The sequence below is a fragment of the Hypanus sabinus genome, chromosome 2 (genome assembly GCF_030144855.1).
Source record: "Hypanus sabinus isolate sHypSab1 chromosome 2, sHypSab1.hap1, whole genome shotgun sequence".
NCBI lineage: Eukaryota > Metazoa > Chordata > Chondrichthyes > Myliobatiformes > Dasyatidae > Hypanus > Hypanus sabinus.
Window position 1 is genome coordinate 118689593 of NC_082707.1, and position 16640 is coordinate 118706232.

The 16640-nt window shown below is 41.0% G+C and overlaps 1 protein-coding gene across 6 annotated transcripts in view; it reads left to right on the forward strand.

Moving 5' to 3' along the window:
• The window catches only part of rad51b (RAD51 paralog B), a 562125-nt gene that overhangs the window by 265839 nt on the left and 279646 nt on the right, over positions 1-16640 (forward strand). The window lies entirely within an intron of this gene.

A 16640-nucleotide genomic window follows, 5' to 3' on the forward strand; every position in this document is an offset into this window, starting at 1 on the left:
ATTTTGTGTGTGTTGCTAGTCTATAATTCCCAAGGTTATCACTATTATCTTTCTGGAACAAACAAATAACTTTTGCCACCATCTAGTCTTCTGGTACTACTCCTGTAGCCAGTGAGGATGTAAGAAAATCATTGCCAAAGGTGCAGCAATGTCTTCCATCCCTTCCTACCAACTTGGGATATATGCTGTCTGGCCTGGGGACTTTTCTATCTTAATGTTTTTCAAAAGTTGTAGCACATCCTCTTTATTAATGTTTACATGTTCCATCACCTTAGCCTGTTCTACTCTGTGCAATCCTCTTATTCGTCAAGCTCTCTCTCACTTGGGTTCCCAACCAGGGGTCCACAGACCCCTCGGTTAATGGCAGGGGTCCATGGCATTAGAAAGGTTAGGAACTCCTGCAATACTGAAGCAAAATATTCATTAAGGATCCCCCACCTCCTCACCACTGACCTCAGGCACATATTTTCTCTTTATTATCCCTGATCAGTCCTATCCCACTCTAGTCATCCTCCTATTCTTTACTCATGTATAGAATGCTTTGGGTTTTCCTAACCCTACTCACCAAGGCCTTCTCATGTCTGTTACTTGCTTTCCTTAGTCAATTTTTAAGCTCCCTACTGGCTACTTTATGTATCTTTATGACTCTTGCTTCCTAAAGCTGAAGCTTACTTCCTTCTTCCTCTTGACTTCGTGTTCCCTTCTCTTGTTTACTTCACCCTGTGATCCTTACCCTGCCTCAAGAACAAGAGATAAAAATAGACTAGCTTTAAAAAGTGAGAAAGGGCGTGGGGCCTAGACATACTGTACAGGAGTATAAGTGCAAGTGATGAGTAAAGCGTATGGAAGACTGTCCATCATAAATAAAGGTGTCACAGGGAAGTTAGGTTGCACCTTTATAAAACATTGGCTAGGTCTCAACTGGAGTATTGCATATGAATGAGAGGAGGCTCATTGGTCTGAGTGGCCTACCGCTATTTCTACTATTCTGCTTTTCCCTTTTTTACACTTTAAGGAGAATGTGAGAGGGTGCGAATGCATTTATTGGAATGGTTTAGGCACTGTGACCTTTCAGCGTCAGTTAAACCAGAAGCCGGGGCTGTGCTGTTAGTGCACAGAGATCTGGAGTAGAATTCAGAGTGATAAGCTGATTGTGACTGTTTTAGACGGAGTGAACAAAGAGAAAAGAATGGTTCATTGTCCAGGGAACACAACTTCAAAATGCACGAAAAGTGTGAGGAAATAGTGATTTGATCAGGAAAGTTACTACCTATGATCCTGGTAGAAACAAAGGCAAAATTGGATAAACTAGGGAGAATAATGTGCAAGGGTACAGGGGAACTGATGGGATTGCTTTACAAAGTGCTGATATGAACTTACGGGTAACTCCTGTGCTGTAACAGTTCAGTGATTGTATGTTTAAACATTGAGTCATCTTTAACGTGGATACTTTACCATGAATATGCCTGACGCACAGTGAATCATGCTATCATACAGCACTTAAAGTAATTGTGGCCATAAATCTCTCCCTGATCCTTACCCATTGCTCTGCAGTTTCCCCTTGAATTACTAATCCAATTTCCTTCTGAGGAATGTTATGGCATCTGGTTCCACTCCCCTCTCATGCAGTGCATTCCAGATCAGAATCAGGTTTAATATCACTGTCATTTGTCGTTATGTGGGATTAGTACATTGCAATACGTAGTAAAACTGTAAATTGCAGTAGGAAGTATATATATATTTAATGTTAAATTCAGTAAGTAGTGCAAAAAGAGAAAAAGAAGTAGTGAGGTAGTGTACATGGCTTGTATGTCCATTCAGAAATCTGATGGCAGAGGGTCGAAGAAGCTGGTCCTGTATCATTGAGTATGTGTCTTCAGGCTCCTCTACCTCCTCCCTGATGGTAGCAACAAGAAGGGAGCATCTCCTGGGTGAGAGGGGTTCTTAATGATGGAATGCACCTTCTTGAGGCATCACTCCTTGAAGATGTCTTGGATGCTGAGGAGACTAGTGTCCATGATGGAGCTGACTGAGTTTACAACTTTCTGCAGCTTATTTTGATCCTTTGCAGTGCCTCCCAGTGGGCCAGACACTGATGCAGCCAGTTAGAATGCACTGCACAGTACCTGTGCTGTAGAAATTTGTGAGTGTCTTTGCTGATATACCAATTCTTCTCACATTCCTAATGAATTATAATATAGTTGTGCCTTCTTTGTAACTATGTTGGACCCAGAGATATTGACAACCAGGAACTTGAAATTGCTCACCTTTTCCACTTCTGATCCCTCGATGAGGACTGGTGTGTGTTCTTTCATCTTACCCTTTCTGAAGTCCACAATCAATTCTTTGGTCTTACTGACACAACGCAGGGTTGTTGCTACAATACCACTCAAACAGCTGCTGACCTACCTCACTCTTGTATGCTTTCTCATCACCATCTGAAATTCTGCCAACAATTGTTGTGCCGTTAGCAAATTTATAGATGTCATTTGAGCTATGCCTAGAATTTCTCCTCTTGTTCCTCTTGCTCTTTTGCAAGTTCTATTAATTCTTCTTTATGCAGACCGTTCTGGTAGTAGAAACAGTTCAACCGTAACTCTCTGTTGCCTCCATCAAAACTGTTTCTAATCAGAACTTCCCTGCTCTGGGGAGAACCATCTAAGCTGCTTTGCTTTGCTCACGTGGCTTTCATATAAATGCTAGAGACAAGTAAGGGCTGCTCCAACATGGTGGAACTGGTTGGACAGTTTGGGCTGTAGAAGGAACCAGCAGCAAAAGCAGAGGAGACAAGCAGTGAACAATGGTACCCAAAGGGTTAACAGGTGCGGAGCTTCTTGCTCTCCTCCCTCCAAACGGTAAATAACAGGCTTCACAACACTTTGGAGATTTAAGCTTGTAAAGAGGGATCATGTAACTGTGAATGAGATGTGTTGGTACACTCTTCCTGAAAGCTAAAACAATTGTGGTTCAGACACTTTGCCAGCTGTTCGACTAATGCAATCAAAATATTTATCGAAAGGAACATGCGCTCAAAATTGGCCTTGAATGAGACTGTTTCCACTGGCATTTGATGAATATAGCAGGCTCTACCTCATTCTTTCTGGAGAGTGAAATGTTTATTTTTGCTTCCCCCACCCCCACTCATAAATTGTGCCTGGTCAAAGATTTAACTCGTTTTTTTCTTTCTTCCTTCCTCCCCCATCGCCTCGAGGGTTTCATTTTGTAAGTTTTGCTGGAGCCTTTTACAGAAAATATTATCGAGGGAAGAGAGGGCAGCCAGTGTACCTGGCTTCCCAGTTTTCCTGTCCTTTCTATCGACAAACAAAATATTTTGTTAGGGAAGAGAAAGGCCATCGCAATATAGTGTTTGTCGGAGTAGTCATCTCTGTTTCTTTGTGTTGGCTGCCGATAGCGGACCTCATGTTTATATAAGGAAATCATTATGCTTGGCTCTCTCCAGGCCAGCAATTAACTTTTCCATTGGGATGAGAAAGGAACATTCCTTGACTCTAAGCAAGTTGTTTAGCTGCCACTTGGGGGTATGTCTAATCGTCCCGTATTTGTTCAGCTGGGCCATTCAAAATTTGGTTCCTACGGGGACCAGGCAGTTCTGCTGCTGGTTCCATATTGTTAATTAATTTCAATTTTGATAGTTTCAACTAGCAACCTCTCATACTATAATGACAGCACAGATAGTTCTTCGATGGATCAAAATCGACCTTTGTCCGTGGACAGGTGAGGAAAATCAGATAGGAGGAAGGTGTGATGGGGGAAAGTATTGCATTGGTGCAACCATGAGTCATAGGGTGTCCTTCATCAGAAAACCATGGCACCAATAACTATGGATTCATGGCAGGCTGATCTGCTGAGTTCCTCCAGCACTGTGTTGCTCCACATTCCAGCTTCTGCAGTGTCTTGTGTCTGCTTGGCCAGTCTACCACAAACACTTTTCCCTTCCCTTCACCCACTACCAATATCAAGCCATCACTTTAATTGGATTTCTGATTCACACACCTACTATATCTGTGTGCTCTTAGCTTTCTCCACTGTTAACGTGAATTAGAAGAACAGGAACTCGTATTCCACTTGGGTGCCCTACAACTTTCCCCATGTGTCTGGCTTCCTTTTGCATCTCAAACCCATGCAGATTGGTAGGCGAAATGGCCAATGTAAACTGCTCCTACTGTAAGTGAGTGGAAATATGGGGAGAATAGGTTACATGGGAAATTAGCAGGGAAAGGGCATTGCTCTATGAGTTGGCGTAGACTTGTTGGGCCAAGTAGTTCCTGTATCATAAGGAAATATATAAGTAATTACTGATATCTGTTTAAAGAGAACTGGGTGTGAATTTGCTGAGAAATGTTGGCAGGTCTATGCTGAACTACCAATAGTTACCCAGTAGGTCAGGAAATTTGAGAGGATTCCTGTTAGAATCTTGACTCCATTCCAACATTGGACCTTAGCAGAAGAATGTGGAATTACCAAGTTCAGAAATAGTGAGCCCATACTTCTTAATGGAGAAGAATAGGAGTAAGGAAGAAAGGTACAAAGTAGTCAATTAAAGTTAAGTTAACTTCAAATTAATTGAGCTTTGTTCTGCAATTTAATGATCCTAGATGTTTACTTTTTAATATTTTAAAATTACGTAGCCTGATTGATCTTGGGAGAGTGGCTCTACTGTTGTCATTATTCGTCCCAGCTGTTGGATAAGTTGGGCTTGTTCTATCCCATCCCAGTGATAACATTGGTCTCTGTGAGGCTTGCAGCATGTTCCTCTAATCATTTGTTCACTGAATGTATGTATTGCTGCCGGTGTCAACATTTATTGTCCATCCTTGATTGTCCCAGAACTGAGGCAATTAAAGTGTCGCTCACATTTTTGGGCAAGAGTCTCATTCTAGCCAGATTGGGGGAGAATGGCAGATTTCATTTTCTGGAAGATGTGTGTGTACCAGTTAAGTGTTCCTGTTGTTTTGTGATTACCATTACTGACTGACATTGCAGTGGTGTGATTCAAACTTAAGTCTCCAACTGATAACACTGGCTCCTATCATTCTGAATCAGTTAGTCAGGACAGAATGGAGAAACCTCCTGTTCCATTTTAAGACAATACCAGGGAGCTTTTTTACGTCCTAAAGGTGCAGAAGGGGACAGAGTTTAATGTGCTGTCCAAAAGAACCACCTCTGGAAATGGCTCACTCACTAGCGCTGTCAGAATTGATCTCTGGAAAGGGTCTCAACAATCTCAGAGGGAAGTGTTCTATCAGCCAAGCCAACATATCCAAAGTACAAAAAGCGCTCCTCTTAAACGTATCTTGATTTTTCTCTGGCCAATAATGATGTTAACTTTTTTTTCCATTATGTGCTTTCACTTGCCTTATTTGTACTGTTTTGTTTCAGTCAGCAGTTATGTGGGAAGATGCATAGAGTATACTTTATGGAAGAGCAGCTACATTGGAATAAGCATCTGCTGTTGCCCCAGTGAACGAAGTATTAGTTCCACAGTAATAAAGGCTGGTATTTTTATGGCACTTTTAATGTAATATATGTTCCAAGTCATTTCAGTGGAGTGTTATCAAACAGGTGATGAGGTTGGTTCTTTTCAATGATCCCGACAAAACCAGCCCAAATTTTCTCTCATCATTGCAAAAATCCTCTGGTACTGGGAAGATCTTGTAGATCTCCTATGTACCCTCTCAAGGGCTATCATTATCCTTTTGGTTGTGCTGTGACCAGAACTCTGCACAGTGTACTAATTGTGACCTAATGTTTTGCACACAAATTGAAAGTAAAAACAAAACTCTAGATATTGGAAATCTGAAATAAAAACAGGAAATTTTACAAACATTTAACAGGTAAAGCAGCATCATAATAAAGAGAAGCTTTATACACCCTTGCATGATTCTGGAATTTAAAATCCACTTGCTTTCTTCCTTTTCCAAAACTGATGAAAGGCCATTAATCTCCGTAGATGCTGCCTGACTTGCTGAGTGTTTCTAGCAATCTTTTTGTTTATGTTTTATACAGTTCTAACATGGTTTCACTGCTAATGCATACTGTGCTTCAGACAATAAAGATGTTCAATGTAAGTCTATTATCAAAGTACATATATGACACCATAGACAACCCTGAGATTCATTTTCTTGTAGGCATAGGAGTATATCCAAGAAACACGATAGAATCAATGAAAGACCAAATGACATAGGAGCAGAATTTGGCCATTCATACTATCAAGTCTGCTCCACCATTTCACCATGGCTGATCTCGGATTCCACTCAACCCCATACACCTGGCTTCTCGCCATAGCATTTGATGCCCTGACCGATCAGGAAACTATTAATTTCTGCCTAAATATACCCATGGACTTGGCCTCCACCACAGTCTGTTGCAGAGCATTCCACAGATTCACTACTCTCTGGCTTATAAAAAACTACTCTAATCTGTTCTAAAAGGTCACTCCTCAATTTTGAGGCTGTTCTCTCTAGTTCTGGATAACCCCACCATAGGAAAGATCTCTCTGCATTCACCCCATTTAGTCCTTTCAACGTTTGGTAGGTTTCAGTGAGATCCCCCTACATTCCAGTGAGTACAGGCTCAAGCTTCTAAATGCTCCTCAGATGTTAACCCCTTCATTCCTAGAATTATCCTCCTCAGCACTCCCTCCAATGACAGCACATCCTTTCTGAGATACGGGGCCCAAAACTGTTGACAATACTCCAAGTGCACCTGACTAGTGTCTTATAAAGGCTCAGCATTATCTCTTTGATTTTATATTCTATTCCCCTTGAAATAAATGCCAACATTGCATTTGCCTTCTTTACCACAGACCCAACCTGTAAGTTAACTTTCTGGGAGTCTTGCATGAGGACTCCTAAATCCCTTTGCACCCCTGATGTTTAAATTTTCTCCCCATTTAGACAATAGTCTGCACTATTGTTCCTTTTACCAAAATGCATTATCGTGCATTTCCCAACACTGTATTCCATCTGCCACTTTTTTGCCCATTCTTCCAGTTTGTCTAAGTCCTGTTGCAATCTCATTGCTTCCTCAGTACCTCTACCTATCTATGTATCATTTGCAAACTTGGCCACAATGCCACCAATTCCATTATCCAAATCATTGACAAACAATGTGGAAAGTAGTGGTCACAATACTGACCCTTGAGGAGCACTACTAGTTCACTGGCAGCCAACCAGAAAAGACCCCTTTATTTCCACTAGTTGCCTCCTGCCTGTCAGCCATTCCTCTATCCATGTCAGTATCTTTTCTGTAACACCATAGGATTTTACTTTTACGGCAGCCTCATGTGGCACCTTATCAAATTCCTTCTGAAAATCTAAGTAAGTGATATCCTGGCTGATTGTTACTTCCTTGAAGAACTCTCAACAAATTTCTCAAGCAAGATTTCCCTTTACAGAAACTATGCTGACTAACTTATTTTATCATTAGTCTCCAAGTTCCGTGAAACCTCATCTATAATAGTAGACTCCAACACTTTTCCAATCTCTGAGGTTAGGCTAACTAGCCTATAATATCCTTTCTTTTGCCTTCTTCAGTTCTTAAAGAGTGGAGTGACATTTGCAATCTTCCATTCTTCCAGTAGCATACCAGAATCAAGTGATTCTTGAAAGATGGTGACCAATGCATCAGTTATCTTTTCAGCAACCTCTTTCAGGACTCTGGCCCAGGTGACTTATCCACCTTAAGACATTTGAGTTTGCATAGCACTTTGTAATAGCAATTGCACTCACTCCTTGACTCTCACGGACCTCTGGCACACTCCTAGTGTCTTCCACAGTTAAGAGTGATGCAAAGTAACTATTAAGTTCATCCACCATTTCTTTGTCCCCCCCATTACTATCATACCAGCATCATTTTCCAGTGGTTCAATATCAACTCTCACCTCCGTTTCTCTCTTTATATAACTGAAAAAACTTTTGGTATCCTGCTTTATATTATTGGCTGCCCTCATTTCACCTTTCTGCTTACAGCTTTTTTGGTTTGCCTTTTGTTGGATTTTAAAAGCTTCCCAATCATCCAAATTCCCACTCTTTTTCTATCTTATATGCCCTTTCCTTGTCTTTTATGCAGTCCTTTAATTCCCTTGTTGGCCATGGTTGCCTAGCCCTGCTGTTTGAGAACTTCCTGTTCTGTGGGACATATCTATCCTATCTATCCTACACCTTGTGAACCATTCCCAAAAACTTCAGCCATCTCTACCCTGCTATCATCTCTTCCTCTCCCCCCCCCCACCAATATTCTCCTGCAATCCACCTGGGCAGGCTCCTTTCTCATGCCTCTGTAATTCCCTTTATTCCATTGCAATACTGAGACGCCTGACATATGCTTCTCTCTTTCAACTTGCAGCATGGATTCAATCTTACAGAGGTTCCTCAGGGTTCCTTTACATTAAGTTCCCTGGTAAGATCTGAGTTATTACACCACTCCCAATCTAAGATAGGTTTCCCTGAGTAGGCTCAAGCACCAGTTGCTCTAAAAAGCCATCTCATAGGCATTCAACAAATTCCCTCTCTTGCAATCTAACACCAATCTGAGTTTCCCAATTCCCCCTGCATATTGAAGTCCCCCATTACAGTTGTGTCATTACCCTTATTGCATGCCTTTTCCAGCTCCCTTTGATCTCAACCCCACATCTTGGCTACTATTTAGAGGCCTATATGATTCCCATAATGGTTTTTTTTTACCCTTGCAGTTTCTTAACTCCGTCCACAAGATTTAACCTTCTCTGACCATATGTCACCTCTTTTCAAAGATGTAATTCCATCTCTTACCAACAGAACCATAACACCACCTAATCCTCCTGCCTGTCCTTTCAATACAAAATATATCCTTTGATGTTAAACTCTCAACTACGGCTTTCTTTCAGCCACGTCTCAGTGATGCCCACTACCTCATACCGACCGATCTCTAATTGTGCCACGCGTTCATCCACTTTATTCTGAAATTCTGCGTGCACTTAAGCTCAGCACCTTCAGTCCTGCATTCTTTGCCCTTTTGAGTTTTGCCTCTGTGCTACCACTTAACTCTAGATCTGTCTGCATTTGTACCCAACTATTAGCTTGTCCTTCCTTACATTCATGTTACACCCATTGTTTATTTGTAAACCTGCTGGCTCATCCTTAGCTCTATCATACTGATTCCGAATCCCTGGCCCTTCCTCAACTCTACAGCCACACATTTATCTGCCACCTTATTCTATTCTTATCCACACTGTTGTGTGGCACAGACAGCAAACCTGAAATTACTACCTTTTGAGGTCCTGCTTCTCAGCTTCCTTCAGAATGCTCTGTATTCTTTTTTCTGAAAGGATCTTCTCCCTTTTTCTGCCAATGTCATTGGTACCAATATGTACCACAACTTCTGGCTGTTCACCCTCCCTTTTCAGGATATTGTAAATGCGTTCAGAAACATAACGGTCCCTTACTCCTGGGAAGCGAACCATACCCAATAGAACGGACAAACGACCAATGTGCAAAAGACAACAGGTAAATACAAAAAAATAAGAATAATAAATGCATAAAGCAATAAATATCAAGAGCATGAGATGAAGAATCCTTGAAAGTGGGTTGATATGTTGTGAGAACAGTTCAGTGAAGGGATGAATGAAGTTATCCCCTCTAGTTTAAGAATTTGATAGCTAAGGGATAATAATTCTTTGTGAACCTGGTGATGTGGGTCCTGAAACTCCTGTACCTACTTTCTGATAGCAGCAGTGAGATGAGAGCATGGCCTGGATGGTGGGGTCCTTGATGATTGATACTGCTTTCCTGTAGCAGTGTTCTGTGCAGATGTGCTCAATGATGGATTGGGCCATAGCCACTATTTTTTGTTTAAAGGCATTGGTGTTTCCATACCAGGCTGTGCTCCAACCAGCCAATATACTTTCTACCACACATCTCTGGAAGTTTGTCAACGTTTTAGATGACATGAAAGTAGAGGTGTTGTGCTATCTACATAATAGCATTTATGTAATGGACCTAGGGCTGATTCTCTGAAATGATAACACTGCAGAATTTAAAGTTGCTGACCTTCTCCACCTCTGATCCCTTGATGAGGACTGCCTCATGGACTTGTGCTTTCCTTCCCCTGAGGTCAATAATCAGTTCCTTGGTCTTGCTAACTTTGAATGAGATGTTGTTGTGGCACTACTCAGCCAGACTTTCAATCTCCTAGCTATATGCTGATCCATCACCAGCTTTGATCTGGCCAACACAGTCGTGTCATCAGCAAATTTAAATATGGTACTTATTGAACTGAAATTAACTCTCGTCTAGAACTGGCTGGTTTGGCTTAGTGGGTCAAATGTCTTTGTCCCGGGTTGTAAGTTTCTTTGATCTTGTTATGCAACTGTGATGTTCCCAGTGGTTTTTCAACACGCATCTGACCTAGCTGTGTTCACTAACTGCTTTGGTGATGTGGTTAGTAATTCCCTGTCCAAATCTTTAAACAGAACAATGTGTTTATGTCATTGGGGGTTTCCAGGTGCGGGAAGCAGTCTGGCCTTACTATTGATGTCACTGACGGTGAAATGTTTCCCAACGCATGTCTACAACTACTGGAAGCCACCTTCCGTGGACTTGGGGTAGAGGAATGAAGCCAAGAGGTAATTTTAAAAGCTCTGAGTTAAGCACACGGATGTGCAGGGAATGGAAGGATATGGATATTGTATAGGTAAAAGAGAATAGTTTAATTAGGCTTTTAATTAAATGTTTAATTAGCTTGGCAAAATGTTGTGGACTGAAGTGCATGTTCTTGTGCTGTATTTTTCTAGGTTTTATCTTTGAAATTCATTCTTGAAAGGCCTGCATGTCACTTTCTCAGGCAGTTCTTCTGCCCAGCTTTAGACTCTGGTTGATTGAGAGAAATGGTTGTTAAATTGGACCGAAGATCTGACCCTCTTTTTGTTCTAGCTGTAGTTTCTCTTTAAACTCTCCTCAGCTGGCTTGCAGCTGCAAGGTGCTCTGATTTGATGTTGGATTCGGATGGCAGTCAATCACCCAGCACTCCTGCAAACATTCCAGGCAGAGCAAGCTGATGTCATGGAAAGAGACATTGCATAGATCCAACTGCTGTGGATTAATTACACAGCCCCAGTTGGCCTATGCCGGAACTTCATGTCTTCAATGCAGCCTTTTTGTGTTTTGGCACCTGTCAGCCTTGAGTTGAGTTTCTCAAGGGGAGGTTTAGCTGAGAGTAACCAGACCCTGGCATGTGTTCGTGGGGGTGGGGAAGAGAAATGAATCCCAGAAGCACTGTTGTTTCCGAACTCTTTCCCACCCTCCTCTTTCTTCCTCATTACTGATGTTTTGTTGACATGCAATCCCACATGTACTACCCCTCACTCGGACTACTTTATTTATTTGCAAGCTGGCACGGGGAAGGGCAGGGTCCAATTTGGCCCAAACCGTGTCAGCTGGGGCTGATCCTGACCTCACCAGAAGTCTAGCTGTACTTGTCTACAGCGGCTGTCAGCAATGTTGGGCGATGTATCCTGGGTGATTTTTGTGTTTATTTTCGTCCTGAGGACGGTCAATAAATTAGCGGCAAAACAATAATCTGGAATTTAGCATACTGAATTGTTCCCTGTCTGTTGGGCTGTGTTGTTATCATCTGCACTATCTAAATCTGGATTCACACTTAAGGCTCTGAGGAATCCAGTGGGCTGCATCTCATTACAGACTCTTGTTTATCACAGTTACATTATCAAATCCACCTTCGAGGTACTTCTGTAACCTCAAGGCAAGTTGTGCAGTTTGCAGTTTTATGATAGTGCTGTGTTGATGGCAAGAAGATTAAAGGGTTGATCTCAGAGCACTGTTTCAAGTAATTAAAGGAATAGATGCAGTAGACAGCAAATGTTTCCTGGAACGGAAGAATCCACAACAACGGGTAAGGAAAATCTGACAGTTCCTGGGTCATTTGAATTAAGTGGGGCAGCACTGTTATGTATGGTTGCATGACAGTTAGTGCATCACTTTACAGTATCAGCCAGCACTGATTTACAGCACCGCTGCTGTTCAATAGGAGTCTGTATGTTCTCCCCGTGACCGTGTGAGTATCCAATGGGTGCTCCTGTTTCTTCCATATTTGAAGGAACTACGGTTAGGGTTAGTGAGTCGTGGGCTTGCCATATTGGTGCCAGAAGCGTACTGACACTTGCAGGCTGCACTGCACAATCCTCCCTGATTTCATTTGATGCAAAAGATGCATTTCACTGTACATTTCAATGTACATGTGATGAACAAAGCTAATCTTTAACCTTTAAGTTTATGTTGAACAAAGATATTAAAGACTGAGCTTCAGAGAACTGTTGGAGTTAAGCAGGACATTGGTGAGATCATTCTTGTAGTGTTGTGTGATGTGATCACCCTGTTAAATGAAAGACATCGTTAAACTGGTAAGAGTACAGAAAAGATGTACAAAGATACTACCATGACTTGAGTTATGGGGGAAACCTGGACAGGCTAGGATTTAATTCCTTGGAGTGAGATGTATAAAATTACGAGGAGCATTAACACAGTGAATACACAGAGCCTTTTTCCAGGGAAGTGTAAATAAAAACTAGAGGGCATAAGTTTAAGATGGGAGATGAAAGATTTTAAAAGGGAGCTGAGGGGCAACATCTTCATATAGAGAGTGGTGCACACTTGGAATGAGCTGTCAGAGAATGTGGCTGAGGTAGGTACAATAACAACATTTAAAAGACACAAGGATAAGTACATTAATAGGAGAGGTTTAGAGGGATATAGTCCAAATATGTGCAGATGGGTCTAGCTTGGTGGGCAGAATGGTCAGCATGAGTGAAATGGGCTGAAGGGCCTATTTCATGCTGTATGACTCTGACTCTTGAGATCAGACATGATCTGACTGAGTGTCAGAACCGGCTCAAGGGTCTAAAAGGCCAATATATTTCAGTGATGTCTGAAATCAAAAATCTGGAGGTCTTTTAAAAGTGTATTTTAGTTTGTTCTATTAAGACACAGCTGGTGGAAGTTCTACAAATACTTCATCCTTTTTATATCTCTGATCACATTGCATGCTCTGTGTGGCCAACTATGTGCATAGTATACGGCAAGGGAATAGATATTTGGCTGAAGTGGTTTGTGTTGTTACTCACCTCTCCACCCAACTTCTCCGATCCTAGTAATGCGTCCTTTTTGAAAATATCCTGGAGTTTGTGTAGCACAGAAACAGGCCTTCAGCCTCCACAACCATGCTGACCACTTTGCCCATCTGTACTGCTCCCATTTTCCTACTTCAGGATCATTTCCTTCTACGTCTTGCCTATTTAACTCTCTGTCCAAATACATCTTAACTGCTGTAATTGTATCTGATTCTGCCTTCTCTGACAGCACATTCCAAATATCAAACACTCTTTTGGTTAAAAAAAAACTTATTTCTTAGATTCCCTTTAAACTTCTTCAGCTCTTATTAAGCCTATGCTCTCTGTTTTTGATATTCCTATTATTGGGAAAAGAGTCTGACTATCTGCCCTTTTTAATGCCTTTCATAATCTTATCAAATCACCCTCTGCCTCATTTGCTCCTGGGTAAACAACCCTGGGTATCTAATCTATTCCCATAACTAAAGTCCTCCAATCTAGCCAACATCTTGGTGAATCTCCTCTGTATTCTTTCCAGCACCAGTATATTCTTCTTTTACTGTGGAGAACAAAGGTGCACACAAGATTCCAAGTAGGTGTCCCCGCTTTACCAAAGTTCGCTTTACGCCACTTACTACTTTATTACCTGTTTTCGCTAACCAAAAGAAATCTGAAGAGGATTTTCGCTTTTATGAAAAAAGGCACCTGCTTTAAACTTGTGTTTACCCCAAGGAAGACTACCGTGACCGTGAAGCCTTGGGCGGACAGGTGTGCGCATGCGTGATTTATTTCTACAAATTGGTTTTGGCTAAATCTTCCCAATTCTGTTAAGTGAAACCACACTGTACATACATTATTTCTACATTATATAGGCTGTGTATTTATCATATCATTCCTGCTTTTACTATATGTTAATGTTATTTTAGGTTTTATGTGCTATTTGGTATGATTTGTTAGGTTATTTTTTTGGGTCTGGGAACACTCAAAAATTTTCCCCATATAAATTAATGGTAATTGCTTCTTCGCTTTATGCCATTTCGGCTTACGAAAGGTTTCATAGGGACACACTACTTTTGGATAGCGGGGGAAACCCATACTACCTAATTAGTGTTTTGTAAAATTGCAACATAGCATCCTAGCTCTCACATGAAGTATGAAGATAAGCTTGCCATATGTCTCCATTACCCTAGCCATCTGTGTTGCTACATTCAGGAAAGGGTGGGCTCTCTATTCATTCATGTATAATATAAAGTATGTCTGATTGAGAGGACCGCTGAATCAGGTTTAAAATCACTGGTATATGTTATTAAATTTGTTGTATTCTGGCATCAGTACATTGCTCCAGAATTAGTCCCATTCTCAGGCAGGAGTTGATATGTTTCATCACCAGCCTCTCAAAGCACTTCATCACTGTGGATGCAAGTCCTACTGGATGATAGTCATTGAGGCAGGTTACCATTTTCTTCTTAGGCACTGGTATAATTGAAGCCTGCTTGAAGTAGGTAGGTACATTGGACTGCCAAAGCAAGAGGTGAAAGATCTTTGTGTTGATCAGCACAGGTTTTTAGTACTTGGCCAGCTACCCTGTCTGGGCTGGATTTTTTTTAGTTTCACCTTCATGAAGGCTGCATGCAACTTGGTCTCAAAGACTGATGTTACAGGATCATCGAGGTTTGTGGGAATTCATGATTCCTCCATGTTTTGATGGCCAAAGAGAGCATAGAAGGCATTGAGCTCATCGGGAAGCTAATCTTTTAATCTTGTGCCATAAATGCACCCTACTGTTTGTTAATTTATTTGAGGTAATATTACTTTATGTGTTGTGTATGTGAGTTATCTGTACTGTACTGTGTTGTCCAGAGGAATGTTGTTTCATCTGGTGGTGCACATGTATACGGTTGAATGACAATAAGTTGAACTTAAAGTTGAACTGAACTCTAAATTTCTTTACCTCCCTGTGCTTCTAAAATGCATGTCAATCACTTGAGGTGATAATATATTCTACATTCTGATCAATCTGTGTTTTAAACAAAATATTCTAAATTCTTTATCGGGTTGATGACCAGTTTCATATGTAGCTTTTTCATTGATATTGTCAAGCCCTTCATACTTCTAAGCACCTCTGTTATGTCATTCCATCTTCCTTCTATTTTCCAGAGAAAAGATTCCCTTCCTGGTTTAAATTTAAACACAGTATGTGTTCTCAGTTCCAGTATAGTTATAATAATATATCTCTGTGCATCTTACTCGGTGCCTTGACTTGCTGTTCTTTCAGCTGCATGATAAATTATTTTACAATATAGTCATGATGAATGTACAGGTTGAAGCTGTGTACTTGTCTGGTGTCCCTATTTGGTCAAGGCTGCAAACTTGCCACACTTCCAGTCTGTGAAGGATCACACTTTCATAAGCCACACCCCTTTTAATAGTGCTTTATTTGCAGTAAGATGCCCATCAATGTTTTCCAGGCATGGAGGCCAGAAATGGAAGTGGGTAGAGATCTCTGAGGACATTAGGCCTTGAAGAATGTGCAGTACCAGGGAGAAATTAGACCTATAGTCAAAGTCAAGCTTATTGTCATTTGCAACAAGTACAGACATGTACAGGTATAATTGAAAAAAACGTACTTGCAGCAAATTCTTAAACACATAGCATTCATAAAAAACATATATTCTACATAATATTATACAAGAAAGAACACAGAACAAAGAATGGTTCATTGTGAAAAGTGGTCATTGTGTGAATATACTAACATTGTGATTAAAGCTCTGCTAGTTGGTTCAAGAGACAAATTGTTGAAGGGAAATAACTGTTCTTGAACCTGGTGGTGTGGAACTTCGGTCTTTTGTACTCTTGCCCAATGGTATCTGCATGGAGATGTCATGGCCCAAATAGTGGGGATCTTTAATGATAGGTGTCTATGGTGGGAAGGATGTGCCCATATTGTGTTGAGCTGAATCCACCACTCTCTGTAGCTTCCTGTGTTCTTGTGCTTTCACATTGCCATACCAGACCATGAAACAACCAGTCAGGATACTTAAACAGTACACCTGAAGAAATTTGTTAGAGTGCTCAGTGACATGTCAAACCTCTTTAACCTTCTAAGAAAGTAAAGGCGCTTGCACACTTTCCTTGTTATTCCTACGTGGTGGTCTTGTAATGACATTGAAACTGTGAGGAGAGTTTAAAAAGTGAGCAATTTCCCAGACTGGGTTAATGATTTAGCCAATAAAAAAAATTAGGTATTGATATTAAATTTTTACTTTGATATCCAAATATTTTTAAACTGTCCTGAATAGACTTGCTGACTAAGTCATCACAGCCCTCTTTGATTAGAGAATTTCTAAGATTCACCACTGTCTGTGTGAATAAGTTTCTTCTCATCCTAGTCCTGCATGGCCAGTTCTTTATTTTGTTCTGGATATCAGAGCCAGAGTGAACATCATTCTTGCACTTTCCCCAATAGGAATATTTTATATATTAACGAGATTGCCTATCTTTCTTTCCTCCTGGAATA